The 18,031-nt window shown below is 34.9% G+C and overlaps 2 pseudogenes across 1 annotated transcript; both read right to left on the bottom strand.

Annotated features, from left to right (window-relative positions):
* Positions 1-1,648: 1,648 nt before the first annotated feature.
* LOC125194773 (2-oxoglutarate-dependent dioxygenase 19-like) lies at positions 1,649-7,284 on the bottom strand (annotated as a pseudogene).
* Positions 7,285-13,755: 6,471 nt separating this feature from the next.
* On the bottom strand, positions 13,756-17,660 carry LOC125196941 (uncharacterized; annotated as a pseudogene). Its single transcript, XR_016128702.1, has 9 exons — positions 17,532-17,660; positions 17,289-17,390; positions 17,152-17,195; positions 16,874-16,951; positions 16,044-16,415; positions 15,453-15,702; positions 14,815-15,057; positions 14,613-14,732; positions 13,756-14,255 (listed from the first exon to the last, which is right to left on the bottom strand). The product of XR_016128702.1 is annotated as an uncharacterized LOC125196941 (transcript).
* Positions 17,661-18,031: the final 371 nt, after the last annotated feature.

Genomic DNA, 18,031 nt, shown 5'->3' with positions numbered 1-18,031 from the left:
AACCGGAACTAATGTGTAATTTTAATCCAAATTTATTTATAATATTAAGTAATTTAATACTACTAAAATAATAATCCAACATCTCGAAATATAATTATACCTAAAAATTCAAATAAATACATAAAAAATACAAACCAACAATACAATAATATTCATATATGGGTAAGAGTGATGTCAAGTGGAGTATGTCGGACTAGTTTATGTTGGCAATTCATTTATAAAAAAAAAAAGGAGTTATAAATTTAGCATTTTTTATAAAAGGAGTTTTAAAATTGAATTCCATTTCCCTTTTTTTTTTTGCTAAATAAATATTCAATGGAAATTCCATCACTAATTGATCTTGTTGGGACTTTTTGGTTTAATGCGGAACAGTTAATAAATCATTCACAAACATGTGAAAATTGTATATTAAATGAATTGTTAAATAAGTTTGTTATAATTTTAAATTTCTATCATATGAAATGATATTGTATTTGTATAGTTCTTTTGAAAATTAAAAACAAACTTATGATGTACTACTATTCATAGTAGTTACTCCCTCCATCCCCCAAATATTGTCTCACTTTGACTCGACACGGGTTTTAAGAAATTTAATGAAAAGTGAGTTGAAAAAGTTAGGAATGTGAGTCCTATTTTTATATATTAGTTTTATAATAAAATGTGAGTAGGAATGAGTTAGTGGAATATGGGTCCACTACCAAAAATGGTAAAAAGTGAAATGAAACAAATTTTGTAGGACGGACGAAAATGAAAAAATGAGACAAACTTTCAGGGGAAGAGGAAGTAGTTCATAAAAAATTGATTGGATATAATTGTAGATTCAAAGCATCATGGTTTAAACATTTAAAGTAATTCAGAAAACAAAGCTCGCAAATTTAGCACTGTTTAAATCTTAAAATCACTCAATGTTTCAAATTATTTTATTTTAATTCATTAATAATTCAATTAAATTAGATTTATTAGTATTGAATTATAAAAAAATTTAAATTGAATTATGATCCGGTTCCCGGTTAGGAACCGATTTTATATAAAAAGTTGGAACAGCTATCGGAACTGTAACCGGTTTTCTGATTCCCGATTCCTCAATTAACCGGCAGGTTCTGGTTCCGATTTCGGTTAACCGAGAACCAAGGAACCGTTTAAGCACCCCTAGAGAAATTCATTAGATCACATCAAACTCAAATATACTTGCTCCCTCCATCCCATTGAAATAAACCATATTTTCCTTTTTGTCCGTCCCATAGAGATAGCTCATATGCATTTTTGGCAAATTTTTTTCTTTTCTCTTTTACTTTATCATTTATGGGCTCCACCACCAACTGCACAATTTTAACTACTTTAATTTTCTCGGTATTCTCTCTTATTTTACTAATTACATATTAAAATCCATATATATCAACTCCAAATGGCCTATTTCTATAGGACTGGGAGAGCATGTATAAATACAAGCAACCCAGAAAAGGAAAATAGTTCAAAAGTAACAATCCAAACACAATGGCAACATTTCATGACAATGAGATGGAATACATACGATTTCAATCTCCTTCAAATATTCCAAACAATACAAAGTCTATAATTCTTCCCAGATTGATATAGGAAATTTATTATTCAATGTCACATGAATTAGCCATGATCTAGTTGTCTTCGATTATATGACTTGTTGCTCAAAAAAGGATTTACCACCGAATTTGGTTTTGGTGAGTTGCGATTCCAAGTAGTGTTTATACTCCATAGAATGGTAGATTGCGGAGCCATCCTTTTCAACTAGTAGCGCAGCCGACCCAACAATAGCGTCCCATGCCGGGCCATTCAGTACCGTGATTGAAATTCTCTCTCTCTCCTTATTCACTACAGCTCTATATGCTTTAGTGACTTAATCCGTTCATTTATAAATCTCTGTCCAACATTACATGCAAAATGTACACATATATTTAATTTTCAAACATTTTAGCTTATTAGTTGGAATAGGCAAGTTAATCACGAAACTTAGCTCTTTTACCATAACAAGTTTTCTATATCTTAGAAAGGTCATGGAAGTATTCATTTAAAATAATTAAGAAAATTACAAAAAAAAAAGTCTATTATTCGAATCATTTTAATCAAATGGTTATTCCCTTTTATTATATTTAATGTAAATAAAAAAATTAAGAGTGATAATGATTAATTACCCCAAGGTGGTCATCTACATTCACCAAGATTGGACGTTATACCATTTGCCATCATGCTCAATTTGTAGACCCTCAACTCCATTATTTATTAGAAATGTCATCAAACCTGGTTTTTGTGATGGTTGGTTTAATAAAAGGGAGAGAATAAAATTATTAGAAGAAGAAGAAGAAGAGAAACCTGGATCCGTATGCGGCGGGAGGCCAATGGCTTTATCAGGTTGAGGACATGCAGGATAACAATTTCCGACAACCGTTTGTGCCATGGAATCCATCTTCAAAACTTGATGATGTCTTGATCCACATAATGTTTATCCAATTCCAGATATTCAACTGCTGCTTCCATTATCTTCATATACAATTCTCGGATTTTTTTTACTGTAATCCATCACAATTTCCCTACCATTCATCACAAAATATAAGGATATATTTAGTATAATAAAATTCAATTGGCGTTGTAATTGCAATTTTATGAAATTAAATTTGAAATTATTTTAAGTCAATTCTATTTCTTTATTATTTAGTAAAGTTAAGGAGTAATAAAATAATTTTAATTTCAAATTCTTTGTTTGATAAATTAAAAAAAATAATAAATATTTGACATTAATTTTTAACTTAATAACTTTTTAATTCATTTTAGTTTTGTAATGTAACATCATTTTTCTATATATTTTGAGTTGTATGTGTGTGTTTTTATAGTACTAAACCCACCAATTTAATGGTAATATCTCATATTATTGTTGATTTCGTGATATAGAGGAATAGATGAAGATTAAACCTGAGGTGTTGAGGGTGGTGAGGGCAGTGGAAGTCGGGATGGACACGCAGCTTAAGAGTATCTCCAGTGACGTCCTTCCCACTAGGACTTCCACTAGGACTTCCCACAAAAATTTCCTGCCACGTCATCACTAGGACTTCCCAATTATTCAATTTACGGAATTAAAATTTACTAAATTAAAATGTCGACACGGAATACGGGAATATTCGAATACTTCATTAAAAAAAATTACATAATACTTAAAAAAACATAATTAAGTTAAAAATTACATAATCATAGAAAGTCGAGAAATACAACACTCGGCTCTCACTCCTCCTCGTCCTCGTCCTCGTCCCCGTCGCCCTTGCCGCTGCCGCCTCTGACGTCCCCACCCCCAATCTCGACGCCATAATCATCAATGGGTGGCATTCCTAAATCGCGCGGATATGCGTCGATCACATCCTTGCACATCCTTTTGTACGCAGGATCGTGCGTGCTAAACCACCTATGCATGTTTTGACTCAGGGTCTTCGTTAGCTGCGCGCGGGCGAGACGGTTGTACTCATCTGGGGCTTCAAGGGCCTCCGATTCGACCTTGAAGGACCCGTTGCGGCTCCGCTTCCCCTCGCCATTCGCTGCGCAGCCTTTTGCCCCATCGGTCGACGACGACGGAGAGAGTCTGATCGTGGTAGCGGGGACACTTCCTCGGCTTCGGGGAGCTCGTGCGAACCAACACTGCTGCTGTACTCACCGGAAGAGTTGATCTTCGTCCGCTTCCAGCCCGAGTTGACACCTGCACAAAACTTTTGCGAACACCTGACCACGAGAAAGGCCTCCCATTGGTCAAACTCTTTGAACTTCAATTCTTTGTCGGGGTACTGGGACAAGGCCCGGTTCTTCACATCCTCCTCAGACATGCCGTTGGTTGCCATGCGCAGGTTGTTTTGGTAGAGGCCGGCAAAACGACTGAGCTTAGGCCTCAACCGATCCCACTGTTTCCGGCATTGCTCGGGAGTGCGAGGCTTCGCCCCAGCTAGTTTGAGTGTGAGGTAGGCCTCACTAATGCGATGCCACAATCGGTCAATATACTGGTTCGCCCCGACATAGGGATCCTCGACTACACCGACCCAGGCCTTCGCAAGCGCGGCATTATCCCACACGGTCCAGATCGACCTCTTCCCCCGCTCCTCCTCACCCTCTTCCTCCTCTGCCCCCGTTTGCGAGGAAGAGCTCGGGGCTTTGCCCTTGTCCCTACCCCCGCCCCTGGCCTTGCCCTTGCCTTTGCCCCTGCCCCTTGCAGCAGGCACCGCTCATCGGGAGTCTCACGGATCGGTGATAGCCCCAACTCCTCAAAAGAGAAAGTCTCGATGTCGGCGTACTGAGTCTCCGGAACAGTACTAGGGGAATCATCGGACAACAAATCTATATATGGGTGATAGAAAGATTCCCTAGGTGTCTGAGGGCTCCTGTGCTGCATCGTCCCAACCATTCCCGCCATATTTGGCGGCATACTCCCCATCCTCGAGGCCCCGGGCATCATCCCACCCACCCCCGCCATATTTTGTGTCATGCCGCCCATCCCCGCTGCCTCGGGCATCATCTCTCCCATCTGACTCATCCAATTGTACGTATTGTACAACATTTGGGGATTCATCCCCCCCATTTGGAGATTCATCCGTGACATTTGGGGATTCATCCCCGCATTAAAGTTTCCCTTCGTTCTTGCGGAAATGTGGGTGTGTTTCCTCCGCTCGTGGTGGGGGAATTCCTATTGTACTCCATTTATAGTAGAAATGAAACTTGTAGATTAGTGAGAGAAACTTGTCAACACAAGTGGTGTGAATGAAATGAAGTTCAACGAGCCGTATTTATAGAGTTTTAAAAAAAATTATTTTTTAGTCGGACGTCCGACCTCGACGTCCGATCCACGCCACAATGGCTGACGTCCGCCTGCCCGTCGGTCGGATATCCGAGCCCATCTGACGTCTTCACGGTGTTAGGTTTGGTATACTGAAAAGCATGTTTCGAGCAAGTTTCGCTCGAATAGAATCTTGCTTGTATACGTAAAAATCTATAATCCACTTTTAACCCGATTCAGTATTATTCGAGCAGTTTCGCACGAATAGAATCAGTATATTATTACATTGTGTTTGCTTGTGCATTTATAAGATATTTTATAAACATTTAAATGTATAGAAGCAAACAAAGTCTAAGTCTTTTGCTTAGTAGACTGGTTGTGGGCGACATCCACTTTAAGGTAACACAGTCGGTTCTATGCAATGCTTTGCAAAAGAGAAAGAAGAATTTCACAACCTAGATAGGCTTTGGCTACCTATCGTGAAAGGTTGCAATGTCAGCCCGATTATTTCTAATCCTTTCTGAAATAAGATGATGTTGGTGTGGTATAGCATTGAATGGATCTAACAGCAAGACGTGTCTTTATGCTATCTACTGAAAGACTAGGTCTTGATAAAATACTATTTCTTAATCTACATACGTTAGCATTGAGCATACAGTATTGATTATGCACTACTTTGACTTATAAAATGGTGCGGGTTTTTCGCAACCCAATAATCCTGATATATTGGGTAGTGGTGATTAATATCTAGCGGTGCTAGGATTGCTATTATGTTGAATCGTGCGCGAGATGAGTCTCGTTTGACAATGTCCTCAAGAGGAGCTCGAACAAGGTTTTATTATTCAGAAAACTGGCCAGTTGGAGTTTTATCACTCTATGAATAATAAATAAGTGTTTCTTGCTAAGTCCACTCTTGGAATTAATAAGATGTTAATTAATTAAGTCCATAGCAGACATTAATTAATTAATGGACATTTATATCTTAAGCACGGGAAATAAATAATTAACAAGCAATGGAAACCCGGATTACTTATAATTTTAGATTTGGATGGGGAGTGCAATATTACTTCTGTAGTGGCTGCTCGTAATATTCCAATTAAAAGCTTATATTAAATTGGGGTTCAATTTAATTAGGAAAGACCTAATTGGAGGAGCCCATATCCAAAACCTTCCATAGATCTCTGACTGGGTCCAATATGAACTTAATATAAATATGAGAATAAAGGAGAGACAGAATCAATTAATTAGTAGTAGAAATTTTCGTCCCCCTCTGGTTTTAGAGGAGCTCGAAAATTCTCTCAGCTCACCTTCGTGAGATTTTTCTGTCTTCTATATTCGAGTCCTAGTATTTTGATAAGATCAGCCCACCCTGATATCGAGATACAGTCCGGGGACCAGTCAGAAGATCCGTGGTCTAGCATTGAAGATCATCACGTGGAGAAGGCGCAAGCAATCGACGATTCTTTGGAGAATCAAATCGGTAACCCTAAACGTAGAAATCATGTTTAGGATTTATATTTTCTAAGCATGAATTATTTGCGTTCTAGCATGCAATTATCTATTTAACATATGAATTGATTAATCGCATAATCGGTCAAATAGATCAGTGTATGATTTATTTGTTTTGTACAAGTTTTCCGCTGTGCAAGAGGCACCAAACCCCAGCACACGGGACGTCCGTGTCCTACCTTTTTCTTCACTACGACAGACGTCTGGTCGGACTTCCGCGACGTCCGCCGTTGGAGATGCTCTAAGATACTCTCTCCAAAACGTGAAGCTTTGGTTTGAAGTATTTGCAAGTGTCAAATTGCCACATTGAATCGAATCTAACACTAATTTCGATTCGTACTGCTTCAGAGTCTGGCAAATCAAAGAAGTCTCTCACAGCTGCAATTGTATCCTTCATCAACCTCTCTGTTATACCATGATTCACAAGCTGCAATTTAATTATAATTATTATTAATCACATAACTAGAGGAATTTATTTGGCGAAAATGTAGTAGTTTTACGATGAAAAAGTCCCAAACTCGACATGCTTCTGAGAGATCTTGGACGGTTTTGGTGCGTTGGTGAGGATCACCGGAGATAAGGGAGGAGAAATCGAGGAGAGGGAGTGAATCACATGGTAAAGCTGTGTAGTCATTAGCAATATTAAATTTGGAAGGGACGGCTTCCAGAGTTGAAGAATCTGCTATAGCTTTTATGCTTCTGTCAAATTTTAACGGCTGATGAAATTGAACTGAATTTGATGCCAATTTCTTCTTGTCGGTGATGTGAACTAATTTGCCATTGGAAGTAAGAAGTATATATGCCTGTGCATAGATTAAATATTTAAAATATATAATATGACAGATCGAATGCACCGATCTCTATGCATACATATCTATTGTATCTTGTTTTCTTAATAGCACGCCTCTCACATGTAAACTTTGACTGCTTAAAGTTGATGTATCAACTACAGCGTTTTTAAAAGCAATGGTTCCTATCTCCGGATCCCACTCCATTTTTTACTGCCATAGCAGGTCTATCTCAAATCCTATTCCCCTGCAACAACGAAAGCTCATCTCAAAGCCTATTTCAGAGCTCATCTCATTTCCATATCATCACTATTTTTATACATATTTCACTTTTAATTGTTCGTGTAAATTAAAGACATCGTAGTATATTTTTATACATATTTCACTTTTAATTGTTCGTGTAAATTAAAGACAATGTAGTATATAAAAAAAATTACTAAAAACAAAATAAAACATCCTACATTAAAAAAACAAAAATAAAATAAAATAAAGATAGATAAAATGTAGTAATTGATGTAAATATAAACTTGTATTCGATTCTTTAATTCGAGTTGTTCGATGATTATGTATTACTGTAATATGATGATGAATGCAAAAGGGATGAGGGACTTGAAAATATACCTTTGCTGCAATTGAAAATTGGGGAGAAAAACAGATTATGCTTCTTCTTGAAAACTTAGGTAGTTGAGTGTGTGAAATAATAGAGCTGGGTTAAAACAATTTCTCTCCAAGTTTGGTTTGATTTGCAGAATAATTACCATAGATTGAGAGTCTCAATTTTGGAACTGATTGCAGGGAATTATGACAAGAAATCAAGATGGAAATTTGGGAAAAACGTGAAGAAAAAGAAGAGGAAAATCGTGATTTTCAAGAATTAATTCCATTGGTCTCGAACGAAATAAAAACTGGGCCCGAACAAAGCACTTTTATTTTTTATTGGGCAGGAGCCCAAATTAACCAGTTTATTTGGGGTTGGCCCAAGACACAATAAAAATTCACTTTTTTTTTCAAAGTAGAAAGAACTTCAGGGAAATAAGTACCAGTTCCTATTTCTCTCGTATTTTAAAACTCAAATACATTTACATACAAACAAATAATTAATAACTTGATGTCATTATCTGATGGTATTATATGGAGTAATTTTCAGGTACAGTTGATTGAAAATGAAGCGTTTGATCAATTCATCATCAAATACAAACACATAATACCATTACTTTATTTTGATGTTAATTTCTACGATTAGTCATAAAAATTAATGATTATATTTTCCTGGTTGCAACTTCACAATGCAAACCGTTAATAAAATAATTAAACACTTGATAGATTGAATATATTAAATTATATGCTAGTGAGTAGTGCGTAGCACACCAGTAGGATACTTTTTGATATAACGAGCAGTATAGCACGCCAATGGAGACTTTCGTAATATTAATAAATGATTTATAAAATGGAAAGCTAATAAAACAAATGAGGCTCCATAAAATAAACACTAGATAGATTGAATATATTAAATTCATATGCTGGTGAGTAGTGCGTCGTACGCCAGTAGGGTATTTTTCGATATAAGTGAAGGAACTGGCACCAGAAGCGCGCGTCGGATTATCATAATTTAATAATTATTAATCGCACAAATAAATCACATAATAATCAGATCTATTTAGCAGATTATTTAGACAAAATCTATTCGCTTAATTCTCACATGTATCATGCTCACAACTTGAATTAATCATGCTTTAAATATATTGAAGCCTAAAACATGTTTTTTTATAGAGCAGAAATAATACCTAATTAATTCTACAAAGAATTGATGATGACTAGCGACTTCTCCACGTGACACTTTGAATACTAGACCACGGATCTTCTCTCTGGTTCCCGAACTGTACTCCAATATCAGTGTGGGCTGATCTCACCGGAATACTAGGACTTAAATAAAGCAGACAGAAATTCTATTAGGGGGAGGGGACGAAATTTTTAAGAGAAAAATAATGTGTTGTGTTATTTTTCTGTCTCCTTTTATTCTCCTATTTATATTAAGTTCCTTTTGGGCCCAGACAGTGATCTATGGAAGGTTTTGGATAGGCCTGTTAAAATGGATATCGGGTATCCAATACCCGATATCCAAACCCGAAAAGGTCGGATAATTGGATACCCAAAACCCAATTTTTCGGGTATCGGATCGGGATCGGGTAGTGAGAATTTTGGATTATCGGGTATCGGGTTACCCAATATCCGATCGGGTATACCCGAATTATCCGATTTATCCGATTTATTTTCTAATTTATAAATTATATTTTTATTATAATTAAATGTAATTTAATTTCTTTACTATAATTTAATTAATACTTAATAGTTAGCATGTAAGATATGTAATTTAATTTTTTAATTATATTTTAATTTCATTGACTTGTGATATTTATAATTTTGAATTTTTTGATGATATTATTGTTAGATCTTGATTCTTATGAATTATTGAATTGTGATATTTTTAAAGAATGAATGTTTGAACTTATGAATTTTGATGGTTATTAACTTATTGTGGATGGATGAAAGATGTCAATATGTAGTACTCCCTCCGTCCCATAAAAGTTGAGTCGTATTCTTTTTTAGTCCGTCCCAATAAAGTTGAGTCATTTCCCTTTATAACTAAAGACAAAACATCTAATCGCTCTTACTTTATTCCATCAATTATTTTACTCTCTCTTATCTTTTCTACTTTTTTCATCTCTCCTATTTATTTAATATAAATTCTTAATCTCCGTATCCAAAAGTTTTGTCTCAACTTTTATGGGACGGAGGGAGTATAACTTATGAATTTTGTATTTTTCAAAGTTTGTAGTTATTTTCTTTTAAATTCGAGCTACTATAAGAATTTTGTATTTCTAAAAGTTTGTAGTTATTTTTACTTGAATATTAGTATTTCAACTTTGTATTAAATTTGAATTAAATAATATTAAATATATTATAAAAGTTTGTAGTTTATTTTCAAAAAAAAAATTCAAAATAACAATTGGGACTGGATACCCGATTTTTCGGGACTGGATACCCGAGTCGGGTATCCGGATACCCGAAATAAAATTCGGGTCGGGTATTGGGTATTGGATTTTGGGAATTTCGGGATCGGGTACCCAAAAATTTCGGATCGGGTATCTGTGGGTACCCAATTTGGCAGGCCTAGTTTTGGATATGGGCTCATCCAATTTACTTTTTACTAATTAAATTGAACCCACAATTTGATATAAGCTTTAATTGGAATATTACGAGCAGCTACTACAAAAGTAATATTGAACTCTCCCCATCCAAATCCGTAATTATAAGTAATCTGAGTTTCCGTTTTAACTTTCATTTCTCGCGCTTAAGATAAAAATGTCCATTAATTAATTAATGTCTGCTATGGACTTAATTAATTAATTTCTTATTAATTCCAAGAGTGGACTTAGCATAAACCGCTTATTTATTATTCATAGAGTGATCAAACTCCAACTAGCTAGGTTCCGAATAATAAAACCATGTTTCGCGCTCCTCTTGAGGATATTATCAAACGAGACTCACCTCGCGCACGATTCAGTATAATAGCAATCCTAGCACCGCTAGATATTAATCACCACTACCCAATATATCAGGGTTATTGGGTTACGAAAAACCCGCACCATTTGATAAGTCAAAGTAATGCATAATCAATACCGTATGCTCAATGCTAACCTACATTGATTAAGAAACAAATATTTATCAAGACCTCGCCTTTCAGTAGATAGTCCAAGGACAAGTCTTGCTGTTAGATCCGTTCAGTGCTTTACCACACCAATGTCATCTGATTTCAGTAAGGCTTAGAAATATGCGGACTGACATTGCAACCTTTCACGATGGATAGTCTAATTCCATCTAGGTTGTGAAATTCTTCTTTTTCTTTGTTTAGGACTGACCGTGTTACCTTAAAGTGGACGCCGCCCACAACCGGTCTACTAAAACAAGGACTTAGACTTAGTTAAGTTAACTTATACATTTAAGGGAAATTGGTCTCTAAAATCATGAACTTTACCTAAAATTTGGTATTTCCCATAAACTTTGAAATTGGTATATAATATCACGAACTTTGCATTTTGTTTGGTATTTCCCAAACTCACTCAAATAAGATATTTTCATCAAAATCTTATTTAACGTAGGCAACCGTGATATGTTTTATAATATTTTGAACCACTTTTTAAGTTCATAACATGTAGGATAAAAAGTTACGTTGAAAATCACGTTGATTTAATTGTGTGAAGTATGATGAAAAAGCCTCGTAAGTTAGTCAAATATAGTAATAGACATGCCGTGGGAAATACCAAACAAAATGCAAAGTTCGTGATATTATATACCAATTTCAAAGTTCATGGGAAATACCAAATTTTAGACAAAGTTCATGATTTTAGAGACCAATTTCCCAGGGAAATTGGTCTCTAAAATCATGAACTTTGTCTAAAATTTGGTATTTCCCATGAACTTTGAAATTGGTATATAATATCACGAACTTTGCATTTTGTTTGGTATTTCCCAAACTCACTCAAATAAGATATTTTCATCAAAATCTTATTTAACGTAGGCAACCGTGATATGTTTTATAATATTTTGAACCACTTTTTAAGTTCATAACATGTAGGATAAAAAGTTACGTTGAAAATCACGTTGATTTAATTGTGTGAAGTATGATGAAAAAGCCTCGTAAGTTAGTCAAATATAGTAATAGACATGCCGTGGGAAATACCAAACAAAATGCAAAGTTCGTGATATTATATACCAATTTCAAAGTTCATGGGAAATACCAAATTTTAGACAAAGTTCATGATTTTAGAGACCAATTTCCCTTAAATCTATTAAATACCTATAAATTTAGAATTTTAAAAATATTGTATAAAGTACTCCCTCCGTCCCCGATTAAAAGTCACACTTTTCCATTTCGGTCCGTCCCCAAATAAGAGTCACACTTCATTTTTACCATAAATGGTAGTAGGTCCCACATTCCACTAACTCACTTCACTCACATTTTATTATAAAACCAATATAAAAAAGTTGGTCCCACATTCCACTAACTTTTTCAACAAACTTTTCTTTACATTTCTTAAAACCCGTGTCCGGTCAAACTGTGACTGCTAATGGGGGACGGAGGGAGTATTATTTAAATAAAGGTTAATTCATTATATTATATTAAATTTAAATAAACTAATATTACGTGAAGTTAGAAAGAATAATTCAAAAGCATATTTATGTAATGAATTTAAATAAACTAATACTTACTTAATAAGCTGTTTGGAAATATATGAGAGATTGGTGAGAAGATTTGAGTATATATTTGCTTAAATCAAGCCATCCATAAATATACACAACTTTTTTAAGTGAGTAATTTTTAAATATGAATAAATGTTTCATATGCATAAGGATAGTATGGTATATGTACAAAACATAAATTTAAATAAAAATATAAAATAATCTAAAATGACTATTTTAACCCCATTATAGCATTATGACTTGAAGACATTATGTCTCTAAAACATTTTCCTTCTTTTTGTTACAAGTAATCACTTGTCATGGTCGCACACTACAACAAAAATATTATTAAATATATTTTTTAATGTAATTAAAGATATCAATTTATATTTTTAATTTAACTATTATCTTGGTCTAATTCAAGATATTCATAATTTTGAAGGGCACAGAGTTTCAGAAAAAAATATTTATTGTAATAAAGTAGAGATATGAAAAGTAGTTGAGTGTTTTAATGAGAAGAAATGAAAGGTGAATTTGTTTCTAAATATGGAAATTGACATCTTAAGTAATATAAACTAAAAAAAGAAAGATGAACATCTTAAGTGAGATGAAGGGAATACCAATCTTCAAAAAATGATAGTGCCTTGACTAAAATTAGATGAAACAAATGAGAACATCGTAATAAGTAAAAAGTTAAGTTAATTTATCTTTAATTAAAAAGTTAAATTAATTTATCTTTAATTTAAGAACATTTCTTTTGCATCTTAAATATTTTCTAACGCTTATATCTCAATTTTTGTGTCGATAACCATACGTGTTTTTTGCGGTGGTAGCTGTACGCGGGTAGATTAATTGTACACGCTTCTAGTTTGAATAAAACATAATTTTTAATTAATATTTAACTAGTGCAAATAATGTAACACAATAACTCAAATCGCGGGATGATCATGTTTTAAAAGTTTGCTACGTGTGCCTCTCAAAATTTGAACACCAAAAATTATTTTTTGTCTCTCTTTCCCGAGAAAGACAGTCACCTAAGAGCGCCCAAGAGATTAAAAAAAACAAATTATCATATTTTTTGACAGAAACTTAATTAGTTCACTAGCAAAGGTTCTGTTTTTTGAACACTTTAACATTATTTAATTTTTAAGAAACTACTCTACTACTCAAAAATATCATTAAACACAGTTATGACCCCTTGTGATGATGGGTAACTATTATAAGTGTCGTATATAAAATCATATCACAAAATTTGATGATATTGGGAGTGTATTATACAAATATTATCCGTTTATAAATAATACTTTACATATTGATTCATCTATCAAAATTATTCTCTATTTATTTAAGATAAATTTGTCTTCATATATATTAATTCTTAAATTATGAAATATACTAGAAAATATGTAATGGCACTAGTTTTCTAGGTATAACTAATTAATTGAAAGTGAAGCGTTGAGCTTCGTAGTCAAATTCAAAATACCATCAGTCAGAATCTGACGATGCTTCAGATATAGGATTGAGTTTTGTTACCATATCAGACAGCGTCTCTCCTATGTCTTCGACATCATCTCTTCCGAAACCCCAACTTCCCAGTATCTCTGACCCCAGCGCCCCTCGTGCAATCCCCAACTTCCGAAGATTTTGCAGTCGATTCTCCAGAAATGGCAAAATGGCAATGCTGGACCGTAGTCTTGCTGCCACTGGGACCGAGTGGACTTCAAGCGACCCTCTTGATGATGATGAATCCGAAACTTGTGTATTGAAAAGCTCCCCACGTTCGCCAACAAGTTTCCCGAATATTGAAGGATAAGGCAATGGTATGGGGAGAGGGCATTGAGCTACTGAGAGATGAGAGAACTTAGGTCTTCTTACTGCATTCGTATAAGCAGCCTGCACTGCTTCTGTTACTTCACAAACTGAAGCCCTTTCAAATCCTGAGATTAATTTACACAAAAGAATAATTTAGTGTTAATATAGTCCCCAGTGTACTCAGAACTGTAAATACATCTTTCATTAACAACAAACATCTTTAGAAGAAGAAGAATTGAACATCTCCATCCATTACACACACACAAAAGGATGTATCTGTCTCATTTTGGAGATATAATTGTATGGATATAGTTGAATCTATGCATGAGTTTTGGATGATCTTTGTAGATCAATGCAAACTCGAGATGATATGATAGGGTTCTTTTGTACATGGTGTTCACTGTTCACTACTAAAAACTGCATAAAATGCTTGGCGATGAGTTAAAAGAAAATTAACAAATGAAGGAAGATCTAAACATTACCTGATGCAAAGGCTCCATGAATGATCATAGCCTCCAAAGCTTGCATGTCTTCGACATCTTCAGCGGTTTCTGGGGTCAGCGGCTGCAATGTCTCCAACAAAGGTTGCTGGAACCCGGTACCTAGTATACATGATTTGATGTTTCATATACAACAGCAAATTAATGTCAATACAAGGGTGAGATAGAAACCAGAATATAGTACTTGTCAAAGCAGGAGCGGGCATAGAAGCATCCAAAACAGCGACCATATTCTGACGACCCTGTCCGGCTAAAATCTGTATCAGGTCATTCATAGTTACTGTACCAGATGTTGAGCCGTTTTGCGCACTGGGCCCATGTGGCTCCATTCTGAATGGGAGACTGATAGAATGAAGTGCAGATGCATAAACAGCACTGGTGTGGTAAGGGTTTCAATCTTCCAAATAAAGGTACTTGGACATTTTACCTTTGTCATTGGAAAAAAAGCATACGCAATTAGAATATGCAACTATAGATATTAAGATTTACGCAAGTTACAGTCAAATGGACGAGATGACATTAGATAAATAATACTCCCCCTTCCAATAATACCATTTGAAACTGCTCATTTATTTTGGACACATTGGGTGGTGTCCCACCGCATGTTCAATGTTAAAAAGAGATATGGGCCCACAAATTTTATCCCAAAAGGGAATTGAGACATTTCAAATGGGAAAAAGGGAGTTAAAAAAACCCCCTAATACAGAAATTAGAAAAGATCCATATAATGGTGTACTTGATACTATATCTCATTTATCTTATGCGATAAAGACAATCATCGAACCAATAAAGGCAAGCCTCTTGAGATGATTGCATGCTTACTTGTACTCAGGGATGGCAAACCAACGGGTACAATCAATTTACAGAGAGCTGATTGCTTTGCAAATGAAACTGCATTATGAAGTCTACGGGCTATTGTCAGCTTGCGGTGGCTGGGATCTAGACACGAGTCAGGACTGCGAATAGAGTACAGTAGAACTGGAATGTTTGGATAATCATCTGCTATAATTTCTAAAACCTCCCCTGCTACACCAGAAAATCCTCCAGAGTCATCAACAATAAATTGAATACCCTGTGTAAATAAGGTCACACAGAAATTTCAATAGCCATAGAAAGCAGGTATGGCATCAGAATAAATAAACTGGCTGTACAATGAGCCTCTACTACTTCCCGTTGATTATCTAAAACCGCTCAATGAAGACCTTAAAGGTTAAAGGAGCAAACGTTTGGTAACCCTTCTATCAAAAATCATCGCAGTTGAATATATGAGATATGTGTATTTGTTTCAACCTTTTGGCAAACTCGCAAAAATCTTGAATATTAGTGAAGAAAATCCAAAAGGGTGAAATTGTAGATACGAGAATTCCTAGAGAAAGGAAAAGGTAACTAGAGATATGGTGCAGTAGAAACTACCTGAGGATGGTCACACTCTTCAAGAAAAAAACGAAACGAAGCCTGTCATTGACTTGTTCAGCATGCAGACCGCCAGAAAATGCCTCTCTCCCGATCCCATAATTGTTAAAATCTTTACTGTCTGTCCATAATCCACATAATTCATACAGACTTTGTGGGTGATAATGAACTTTTGAGAAGTCCGTCCAATACTGAATTTCATTCTCTAGAGACTCAACAATTTCCTTATCTTGAATTTTAGCACGAGCCTCACTTTGTTCATTTTCATAAGCTCCGGACCTATCCACATTTGAATTCTCTTCCCAGTCCAAGCTTTGCAAGAACAAGTTCTTCTGTGAGGGTTGAGATGTTTGAGTTGTTACAGGACCTGTCCTAAACAAATTGTCTGGAGCTATTTAACATATGCTTTTAAAACAAAACACAGATAACTTATAAAGATAACATATGTAATTACACTATAATACTACTCCCTCCGTCCCGCTTAAGATGACACGTTTTCCTTTTTAGTTTGTCCCAACTAAGATGACACATTTCCTTTTTTGATAACTTTATCTCTCCAATTAATACACTCAACCACTTTTTCTCACTCCTATTAAAATATCCATCTTTCTTTATCTCTCTACTTTAATACTTACATTCACCTTCTCTCTCTCCAATTAAACACTTTAACCAATAACTCCTAAAATCTCGTGCCGGCTAAGCAATGTGTCATCTTAGCCGGGACGGAGGGAGTATTAAATAGAGTTTGGAAGCCAGAGCATGAGATCAATCTTGTATCTTAATTCAAGGAAAAATTATGACATTAACTTGAAAGGAAAACAAAGTCTCACCATGTTAAACTACCAAGTTGGGCATCTTGAATCTCTATGTACAAGGTTCCACGCGAACTCATTGATCCTAGGGATCCTGCATCAGTATCAATCCCATAAGATAAAGTAATCCATTTTCTAAGAAAAAAGAATTGACCAACATGATTGCAAAAATCCCTATTCCATTTAATAAAACGAACAAATCATTTCCGCAACACAGAGATAAAATCCTTTAGCAATGCCAGTCAAGTGCCAAACAATGAGTTTCTAGTAATAATTTTGGAATGACATAAATAACTTGAAGGCTCATGGAAAGCAGTCGAGGGGTGTAAGTGAAAATGCCCTAGACAAGAAAATTTTCACAAACAGAACAATGGCTAACAAAACCACAGATGAAACAACGAAAATGAAACATTTGAGTGAAAAAAAGATGAACCTGGTGAGTTTCACCAGGACGATAAAGAACATCCATGTTAAGAGCATGGCTTTTGAATATGTGATCACTCTCTGTGCTGTCGGCCAGTCCAAGCAACTCGTCCTTCCACGAATGAAGCAAAGTATCATTTTGCAATTATAAAAGGCTTAATTACTAGTAGTAATTCTAACAAGACTCTGTCAATGAAATTATATATACAATTGAACATGTGAAGCTATTTGAAACGAGAAAAAAAAATGGTACCTGGAAATTCCAGAAGTGCGAGCCCACAAAATTTGCATAGTTGCCAGCTTGGATAGTGACGATTTCCCTCATAATGTTGGAATTTGGTTCAAGATAAAATTATAAGCGAGAGATGGGGAATTTGAAGTTAGAGAGCTGAGGAGAGGCGGTGCAGAGTGAAACATAGGAGGGCATAAATCAATTAAGAAACTAAAATATTAGCAAAAAATATAATCAAAGGCATAAATTGCTTATTTAAAATAGTAAACAGTTGTATATAATAAATTTAACTACTTTGCAATTACTAAGATTAAAAAATTAAGAGATTTAAAGAGTCACAAATTCTATATTAAACTAGTATCACGTATATGCATAGCATAGATTAATAGTATATTTTTAAAATAATAATTTTAAATTTTAAATTAATTAAATAAAATTAGAATCAATATTAACAGTGAACAATATAAGTAACAACTTTAATTATATGAGAATCAAAATCCTATACAAATCAACATTGCAGC

Source organism: Salvia hispanica, chromosome 4 (genome assembly GCF_029641045.1).
Source record: "Salvia hispanica isolate PSC_SH4W2 chromosome 4, Shi_PSC_v1, whole genome shotgun sequence".
Lineage (NCBI taxonomy): Eukaryota > Viridiplantae > Streptophyta > Magnoliopsida > Lamiales > Lamiaceae > Salvia > Salvia hispanica.
Note: the sequence above shows the minus strand (reverse complement) of the source record. Positions and strands in the feature narration are given on the sequence as shown.